The sequence below is a fragment of the Myotis daubentonii genome, chromosome 10, assembly GCF_963259705.1.
Source record: "Myotis daubentonii chromosome 10, mMyoDau2.1, whole genome shotgun sequence".
Taxonomy (NCBI): Eukaryota; Metazoa; Chordata; class Mammalia; order Chiroptera; family Vespertilionidae; genus Myotis; species Myotis daubentonii.
In genome coordinates this window covers 74249964-74260319 of record NC_081849.1, presented here as the reverse complement: position 1 = coordinate 74260319, position 10356 = coordinate 74249964, and the positions used below count along the sequence as shown (strand labels likewise).

The 10356-nt window shown below is 39.6% G+C and overlaps 1 protein-coding gene across 7 annotated transcripts in view; it reads left to right on the top strand.

Moving 5' to 3' along the window:
- Window positions 1–14: 14 nt before the first annotated feature.
- The window catches only part of LOC132211130 (ubiquitin-conjugating enzyme E2 R2-like), a 920533-nt gene continuing 910191 nt past the window's right edge, over window positions 15–10356 (top strand). For 3 of the 7 annotated variants that reach the window (XR_009447419.1, XR_009447418.1, XM_059655709.1), the window contains exon 1: window positions 15–153. The gene's annotated coding sequence lies outside the window, so the exon portion shown is untranslated. Of the gene's footprint in view, window positions 168–6355; window positions 6431–7931; window positions 8007–10356 lie in introns of all 7 variants that reach the window. The other 4 variants (XM_059655713.1, XM_059655711.1, XM_059655712.1 and 1 more) reach the window with 4 other exon arrangements.

Here is a 10356-nt window from a genome sequence, read left to right as displayed (position 1 = left end):
GTGTGCAGCAGTGAGCTCGATCGGTGCGGTTAGCGACAGCCTCCGATGACAGCATCAGCGCTCTGCCCCTCCATCCTGCCTGCAGCTTGATGAACAAGTTCAGTACACTCACAAGAAAGGGCAATGAGGGATCAAAGTTACCTCTGCCTACAGGTAACTTTTAAAATGTAATTTTCTGCATTACTACGTGGTTTTCAAGATGCTTTCAATGGCTGGGCTTATTTTTTGTTTTGGAGATGATGCAGTACTGATGGGATCAGACATTTCACCAATTTGGGGTATAAAAGAAGGGAGTTTTCACCGAGAAAGAGCCCTTTTTATTTTTTTCTATTCTCATAGTTAGCCTACGGGCCATGCTTCAGATGGATGCAAATCCAGGTTCTGAATGATATCACTGTCAGCTGATGCTAATATTTATGTTTATTTTTTAATATATTTTATTCATTTTTTTTTACAGAGAGGGAGAGAGAGTTAGAAACATCGATGAGAGAGAAACATCGATGAGCTGCCTCCTGCACAGCCCAAACTGGGTACATGCCCTTGACCGGAATCGAACCTGGGACCTTTCAGTCTGCAGGCCTACGCTCTATCCACTGAGCCAAACCGGTTAGGGCTGATGCTAATATTTAAAGAATTACAGCCCTAGCTGGTTTGGCTCAGTGGATAGAGCGTCGGCCTGCGGACTGAAGGGTCCCGGGTTCGATTCCGGCCAAGGGCACATGCCCGGGTTGTGGGCTTGATCCCCAGGAGGGGGCGTGCAGGAGGCAGCCGATCAATGATTCTCTCTCATCACTGATGTTTCTATCTCTCTTTCCCTCTCCCTTCCTCTCTGAAATCAATAAAATATATTTTTTTAAAAAAAGAATTACAGCCGAAACCGGTTTGGCTCAGTGGATAGAGCGTCGGCCTGCGGACTGAAAGGTCCCGGGTTCGATTCCGGTCAAGGGCATGTACCTGGGTTGCGGGCACATCCCCAGTAGGAGATGTGCAGGAGGCAGCTGATCGATGTTTCTCTCTCATCGATGTTTCTAACTCTCTATCTCTCTCCCTTCCTCTCTGTAAAAAATCAATAAAATATATTAAAAAAAAAAAAAGAATTACAATGAAAAAGAACCTTGAAACTGTATTTTACATAATCAGTAAATCAGAAGTTTTGTCAGCGTTGTATGGTCCATCAAGTTATGAAAGTTTACTGAGGGAAGACGCACTTATTTTAGATTCCCTGTAGATAAAATGTTAGATAAACATTTGTTGACTTAACTTGATTTGGCATCTGTTGTTTTCATGCATTGCTTTAGCATCTGTGCTTTATATTCATTTCTCCCTTAATTCTAGTTGCCTCACTTACCAGTGCAGTAATAGTGAGACAAAGTATTCTCTTTACCTAAATTGATAAGTGAAACTATATACAGACTTATATTTTACTATTACACCCTGGTATCTACTGTTGGTCACCTGCATGCTGTAATCAGTCGCAGTTGCTTTATTGAAAGTTGACATTTACATTTATTTTATAGCAGGGTACTATCCTAAGCTTTCAAAAACAAAACATCATCATGATAGATAATCTGAAGCACTGAGGTGCATATTTTCATCTTAGTGACCGACCTGATATCTTATGAATTACAAGCCAGCGTTCTTCAGGATGTTTTGCTAGCTTTCCTTTCACGCAGCACTGTTTATGCCAGGATTAATATAGGATGGCATCAGAGAGCTTGTTTTCCCAAGAACTTGTTCAAAACTCCTCAATACACCGTCAGGACATTCACCTTCATCTCCTTAATGCTGTTTCAGTTGTGTCACTCTGTAGTGCCTAAGACTGCAGAAAGTAAGAACTGTATAAATAATAGTCCCTAACTCAAGTACCACGCAGTCTAGCATTTGTAGAAATAATTAAAAACATAATTAAATTCTGTGTGTTTTGAGGGAATGCAGTGCTACCTACCTACATTCAGAGAAAATGAGGAGCAGTAGGACTGAGCATAGTTAAGTAAGCTTTATGGGGGGATGTAAGCCGAGCCTTGGGTAACAGGTAGGATTTAAAGAGGAGAGCACTGAAGGAGGCATCTCAAACAGGAGAGAGTAACAGCACAGACAGGAAAGCTGTTACAGCTTCTATAGAGGACATCGATCAGCTTGAGTGTACTGCTGATCCATGCTTTGAAGTACTGAAAAATAGAAGAAGGTATAATTGTAAAGAACCTTGAAAAGTAAGATTTCAAAGTAACAGTTAAGGAACATATGAACAAATTCTAGCATGATATATAAATGACATAATTTTGAGTGATATATTAAAAAGCAATGAGCAAATCTTAAATGGGGGGGGGGGGTGAATTAATACTGTTAGATGTAAGAGAAAAACAATTGACTGAAAAGCCAGAGTTCCCTTCATTTTGTTTATGTAATGTATCACGTTTATCGATTTGCAGATACTATACAAGCCTTGCATCCTGGAATAAATCCCACTTGGCCATGGTATATTATCTCTTTAATGTATTGCTGGATCTGATTTGCTAATATTCTATTGAGGGATACAGGCCTGTAACTTTCTTTGTAGTTTCTTTGTCTGGTCTTGGAATTAGAATAACGCTGGCTTGTAAAAAGACCTTGGAAGTCTTCCCTCCTCTTGAATTTTTGCAGTAGGTTGAGAAGGATAGGTATTAGTTCTTGGAATGTTTGATAAAACTCACCTGTGAAGCCATTTGTTGCAGGACTTTTGTTTGTTTGCTGGGAGTCTTTTGATTTCTGCTTCCATTTCATTAGTTGTTATCAGCCTGTTCAGGTTTTCTGATTCTTCTTGATTGAGTTTTGGAAGATTGATTGTTTCAAGGAATTTGTCCATTTCACCCAGGTTGTCCAGTTTGTTGTCATATAGTTGTTCCTACTATTTTCTTACAATCCTTTGTTTTTCTGTGACATCAGTTGTTACTTCTCTTTCATTTCTGATTTTATTTGTATGGGTCTTCTCTCTTTGTTTCTTAGTGAGTGTGGTTGAAGGTTCATCATTGATCTTTTATATTGTTCTTTTAGTCTCTATGTCACTTATTTCCACTCTGATCTTTATTAATTCCTTCTGTCTACTTAACTCTGGACTTTTCTTGTTGTTCCCTTTCTAATTCTTTTAGTTGTAGGGTTAGCTTGTTTATTTGAGATTTTTCTTGTTTCTTAAGGTAGGTCTTTAATGCTATGAACTTCATTCTCAGGACTCCTTTTACTGTGTCCAATAGATTTTGGGTTCTTTTGTGCTCATTTTCATTTATTTCCAGGAAGTTTTTATTTCTTCACTGATCTTATTGTTAACCCATTCATTGTTTAATAACATGCTAGTTAGCCTCTGGGTGTTTGAATGTTTTTCAATTTTCTAATTGTAGTTGATTTCTAGTTTCAGACCAATGTGATCAGAGAAGATGCTTGATATGATTTCAGTCTTCAGGAATTTATTAAGACTTATGTTGTGTCCTAACACATGTGGTTTATCTTCAAGAATGTTCCATGTGTGCTTGAGAAGAATGTATATTCTGCTCCTTTGAGATGAAATGTTCTGTAAATATCAATTATATTCATCTGATCCAGTGTAGTGTTTAAGGTTGCTGTTCCCTGTAGATTTTTTTTTTGTCTGGAAGATCTCTCCATTGGCATTAGTGAAGTGTTAAAATCCCCTCCTGTGATTATATTGTTGTGATCTCTCAGTGTCCATATGTCCATGAATATTTTCTTCATATATTTAGCGCTCCTATGTTGAGTGCATATGTGTACAAGAGTCATATCCTCTTGTTGGATCAATCCCTATAGTGTTATGTAGTGACCTTTTCTGTCTCTTGTTATGGCCTTAAGATTCTCTCTTTGTCTTTTACCTTTGGTATTTTAATTATGATGTGTCTTGGTGTGGGGGTCTTCTTGATTGGGACTCTGTGCTGCCTGAATTTGTGTGCCTTTTTCCTTCACCAGGTTAGGGAAGTTTTTGGCCATTATTTCTTCAAACAGGTACTCTGTGCCTTGCTTACTCTGGTCTTCTTCTGGTACCCCTGTGATGTGGATGTTGCCACTTTTTAAAAAATATATTTTTTTATTGATTTCAGAGAGAAAGGGTATTGTAGCTGAGATATCCCTCAAGCTTCTCACCTTTGGGGCCAGTCCTTTCTGCATCTCCACCCTTCTTACCAGTGTCTATGTGGCTTCTTCTGTAAATCCTTATATTTCATTTCAGCTAGCTTTCAGTTGGTTATTCAAGTTGATTGCTCTATAATTTAGCTGTAAATCCAGTTTGGAACTGGAGCAGGTGAGTGTAGCTTCCATCTATTCTGCAGCCATCTTGGATTCTCCCCAAAACAATTTCTTGATAGTAGATTTAATACCTATCAGTCCCTCAGTTGAGGAAAATACCGGGCATGGATTTGTGATTCCCATCTTAAACCTACCTATCGAACAAGACACTTGTTCATATGCCACTTTCTCCATCAAGCCTTCTCTAACTCATTCTTCCAACAAGTAATATATATAGTAGAGAAAGAGCTTTGGAATTAGGCAGAACTGGGTTCAAATGTCAGCTTTTTCTGTGTGATAATTTGTCAATTACTTAAGCTTAATTTTTGTATCAATAAAATGGGGATAATGATAACTTTCCTTACAGAGTTGTCCTGATGATCAAAGGCAATAATGTCTGTGAAAGCTCTTTATTGCTTGCCAAATAACAGGCTTTTAATAAATATTTGCTTCATTCTTCTTAGTAATTATTGCTCCTTTAGAACATCCAGGCACTGTGTTTCTTTGAAGACATCACACTCTACTCTATATTGTAGCAATATACTTATTCTATCTACTGTATAAGACAGGCTCCATGAGGATAGTGTTCATTGGCCATCCATCTATATATATATATAAAAGCCTAAGCGATCATTACAACTGGTCAACCAGTCTCTATGATGCGCACCGATCACCAGGGGGCAGACACTCAACACAGGAGCTGCCCCCTGGTGGTCAGTGCACTCCCACAGGGGGAGCGCCGCTCAGCCAGAGGCTGGGCTCACGGTTGGCGAGCGCAGCTGTGGCTGCAGGAGCTCTCCCGACTCAGCAGCAGTGCTTCTGTGCACCGGGCCTCTACTATTTCTATGATCCACACTTTTTAGCAGACGGTGCTCACAAAATACTTGGTGACTTACTGAAGAATATCATCAGAGATACTAGTAATATGGCCCTATCAAAATAAAAATTTAAAAAACCGGATTGGCTCAGTGGATAGAGCGTCGGCCTGCAGACTGAAAGGTCCCAGGTTCGATTCCGGTCAAAGGCATGTACCTGGGTTGCGGGCACATCCCCAGTGGGAGATGTGCAGGAGGCAGCTGATCGATGTTTCTCTCTCATCGATGTTTCTAACTCTCTATCTCTCCCTTCCTCTCTGTAAAAAATCAATAAAATATATTTTAAAAAAATAAATAAATAAAAATTTAACTTTTGCTCACAAATAAATGTGGCAAATGAATAAAAGCTCACAATAAAAAATAGCTAATTGGCCTACCGGCATGGCTTAGTGGTTGAGTGTTGACCTATGAACCAGGAGGTCATGGTTCAATTCCTGCCTGATCAGGGCATATGCCTGGATTGTGGGCTCTATCCACAGTGTGGGGTATACAGGAGGTGGTGGATCAATGATGTTTCTATTTCTCTCTCCCTCTCCCTTCCTCTCTGAAGTCAATAAAAATATGTTTTTTAAAAAACTAGCTAATTAGCCCTGGCTGGTGTGGATCATTGTCCCATAAACTGAAAGGTGGCAGGTTCAATTCCTGATCAGGGCACATAGTTGGGTGCAAGTGGGAGGCAGACAATCATTGCTTCTCACATCAATGTTTCTCTCTCTCTTCCCCAATTCTGCTCTCTAAAATCATTTTTTTAAAGCCACTTATGATAGGAGGGCACTGACCACTAGGATTATAAAGAATTAGTGACCATCTATTACACCAATATTCAGAGTTCACTAGATAAAATGAGAAAAGATTGTCTAATGCCAGAAGATAACAGTCAACGTCTTCAAACAGAAGGAACTCAAGCAGCATGGCATGTCCGAGCTTTTCTTGAGGGAGAAAAAACCCTACAGTGTGTGTGTTTATACATATACACGTATACAACAGAGAAGTCCAGCCAATTAGAAGAGAAATTAAAATTTTAAAGTAAGAGTGAATAACCGTGGTAAATAATTTATTCAACAAGTACTTATTAGTGCCACATACTCTTCTAGTCATTTTAATATACCAGTGAACAGAGCAAATAACCCATCTTGCCTCTGTGAAACTTACGTTCTAGTGAAATATAACTGGTTTAGATATATAACTTTATCAATACTAAACAATTATGGTTACAGAACAAAATGTGAATGATATAAACCTGAACAAAATAAATATGCAACGAAAAACTATGGAGAGGTGACAGAAAGCACGTGAGTATTAATTTTTCATGGGTTGTCTACCTTTAATGCCTAAAATTAAAAAGTAATTTAAAATATTAATAACTCCTTAAAGTTTTCATAATTTCTTAACCTAGAAAGAGTTCTTACAAAGTAATATTCCTCATATTAAAGAAAAATATTTTTACCTCTTGTTCTTTTGTTAGATCAAATTCAAGTAAAATGAATTAAAATTAGACTATTTCTATTAAAATAGCATCTATCATAGAGCATTGTACTAAAACCATCGATAGAATTGACTCAGTGTTTTATGTTAATGAAGGGCTCTGGAATTTTAACTGAGTGACCTTAGGCAACTCAAGGTTTCCTTGTCTCACTTAACATATTCTGCAAAGTAGTGATAGTTGTTCCCACCTCCTAGTGTTGTTTTGGAGGTTAAGTTGGACAATGAATTTAAATAGATTAACATGACATCTAACACAATGCCTAATAAATAATAAGCACTTAATGAATGTTAGTCACTGTCTTCATCTTGATCACCAGGCAGAGAAAAAATCCTGGACTCAAAGCTGTTTAGGAGATGATGTCCACTAGGTGGCACCAGCTCCCACTTAATACGGTATGCTGTATTCCACCAGAAATTTGGAAGTCATATGAAGAGGCAGAAATAGAACTGCAGTGGTAACAAGACAGTGTGCATATATAGATATAAATATATGTGACTCACAAACTAAGTATTTGATCCATAATAATTACCAAAAGCATATCTAAAACAACTACAAGTCAAACGTGTTCTGGTTTGATTCCCAGACTAGAGTAGATTTCTCTGCAGAGACTTTGAGAAGCCCTCCTGTTTAGTATTGGGGTGTGGTGGCGTGATGCTTGGTCAGGTTTGACTAACAACTGGGGCTTTTGTTTCCCAGAAATGTGTTCCTCCAGCTTTGTTTTGCTGAGCAGGGTGTGACTTGGAGAAGGCCCTGTGGAAGGCTAGAGATTTTTGTGTGCTATGGGAGGAAACTTGCAGGGATGGACAAAGAAACAGACAGCTGACAGAGAGACAGAAACTTGGTTCGAAGTGCAGAAAAGTTCAGATAGGGAGGGGTTTTGAGCAAGTTTTTTATGTGGTAAGGAAAAGCAATAGTGTTTTTGCTATTAGGCTTTTCTGACATCTGAGAAAATAATCTTAAGATAGAGCAGGAACAGAATGGGCTGGACATTTCAATACTTTTTTTTTACTTTTCTTTCTTGTCATCCATTTCTATTATCCCTAAATCTTCAAATAAAATCTTGTTTAGCCCAACCAGCATGGTTCAGTGGTTGAGCATCGACCTATGAACCAGGAGGTCACGGTTTGATTCCCAGTCAGGGCACATGCCAGGGTTGTGGGCTAGATCCCCACTGTGGGGCATACAGAAGGCAGCCAATCAATGATTCTCTCTCCTCATTGATGTTTTTCTCTCTCTTTCCCTCTCCCTTTTTCTCTAAAATCAATAAAAATTTTTTAAAATCTTGTTTAAAATATGTTCTATTTTAGGGAGTTACAGGAGAAGTTTGTGTCCATCTTTGGGCTGGATTATTACACCAATTGGAACCATATTACAGAAGTAAGGTGATGAAGTGTGTGAAATGTGAGAATATTCTATGGGAATCCTCGTTAATACTTAGAAAAATCAGATAAAAGCCTGGAAATCCTACAATTTCGCAGGATGGAAGACTTTGTCATTTGGTATTAAAGGACAGGGTAGTTCCAGAAGACTGGCCATGTTAATACACTAGTCCAGAGAAGGTAGGGGCTGCAGGTGGATCCAGAACAGGGAGTAGTTGACAGACAAAGCATAACGTCAAAAGTGAAGCTGGGAAGGAACAAACATGGAGCAGAATTAAGTTGGTTAAGAGGAGAAATTGAAAAGAACAATTACTTCTGAGCTTTCTGTTTAGAAAGAAAATAACGGCCAGTGGCAAGCCCATTCCTTCAGCTTCCTACCCCCCACCCCAACCTATCCTTGCTTCCTTGCTATCCCAGAGGAAAGGGAATTCTTTGTCTTATATGTGCTAACTTTGCTCTTGTCTACACACCTTCCGTTATCTATTCCCTCCCATACATGTTCCATTCTTTCATTACTGGTTCTATTCTCATGAAATATATATATAAAAGTTGAAGTTGCTACCTTTTAAAACAAAACAAAACTGTCTCTTGTCATTTTGCATCTTGTAATTACTGTCCTTTTCTTTTTTCCCTTCGCAACCAAGCTTCTAGAAAGAGCAGTCTCCCTGGCTACACTTCCTCTCTTCTCTTCCTATTCCCTCCCTGCACTCTGGCCATTTTGCTAATACCCAACTGCAAACGGCCCCACTGAGGTTACCAGTGAACTTCTCCATGTTAAAATCGTGTGATTTTCAGCCTGAATCTAAGCTCTCTGCAGCATGTGCAAGTGTTAATGTTTATTCAGTAATTATTGAGCACCTACTTTGTGTTTGACACCGTTCTAGGCACTTACTATGTGTTTGACACTGTCCTAGGCACTGTGACATAAAGGTAGAGGAGGTCCTGCCTCAAAGGTGTAGCCAGGTTATGACATCAGAGTAAACCGGCCTGGGGCCAGAGCAAGGGGGATGCTGAGCCCCACAGCGTTGGTGGGGCAGCAAGCACTTACAAAAATGCCAACCTTTGATTAGCTTCCCTGCTTGCACTGCAATTGAATTTCAGACCGCTTGCTCAAATGTTACTTACATCATATTATTAACAACTCTGCTACCAACATACTATCTCACAATTGCTGAAAATGTAATGCTTTAGGAGGAAATGATCACTCCTTACGCTCCTAAACTCCACCTCTCCCCCAGTTAAGCTTTCCTTATATCCTCTTGTAGCTTTTTTGTAGTGGGGTGGAGACTCACAGTGTACTTTCAAGGGACCTCTCACAGATCCCTTGCCCCCTTCCACCATGTAAAGACATAGTGAAAATGCATCTTCTGTGAGCCAGAAAGTAGATCCTCACTAGATACCCAATCTGTCAGAGCCATAGTCTGACTTTCCAGCCTCCATAACTGTGAAAAATAAATGTTTGTTGTGTATAAGCCACTGAGCTTATGGCATTTTTTAAATAGCAGCCTGAATGGACTAAGACAAGCACCCATGGCACCAGGTGGGGATGGAGAACTGCTTTACATAGTGTGATCAAAGAAGGCCTCTTTGGTAAGATGACATTTAAGCTGAGACTTACAAAGAGTTAATTGTTAGAAAACTTGGGGGAAAGCCTGCCAGGCAGAAGGAAGAGTAAGTGCAAAGGCACTGAAGGACTTGGGATGTTGGAGTCATGAAAGGACACCCGTGTGCCTAAAGCTTTGTCATGTGACAGTGTTTAGAAAGGCCACCCAAGAGAGAGGAGCTGACAACAAAAGGGGCAGGATCCAGAGCACAAGGACAGGGGTTTGCTTTGATCAGAGCAGAAACACACAGCGTTTAAAGCTCTTTTCCCTTAGTTTTAACAATTTCACTCTCTCTCTTAATTCTCCCCCTTCCTCTCTGTTCCTCTTCAGTCTCCTTTTTAGAACCCCTCCCCTAAATTTTGGTTGTCAGCAGGGTTCTGTCCACAACTGCCTTCTAATTATCCTCTCCACATTTTCTTATCCCTAACCACCAGGCTGGACCACTCTTGGGCTTCACACCCTCACATCCAACTGTAGATATGCATTTAGTCTCCCAGATTAAATCTCCAGCCCAGGCCTGTCCTCTGACCTTCCAATTTAACTACTTATTTGACACTCCACTTAGATGGAAGTATCTTGACTTTGACATATCTGAACTCGGGATTTTTTAACTCCACCTCCCCCAACATACAAAACACATGAATGGAAGCAGGGCAGGCAGAGGGGTTTGCTTATTGGTGGCCCAAGTTCCAACTCTGTTCATAATTTCAGCCCTATTCTTTTTTTCTTTTTTTTTATATTTTATTGAT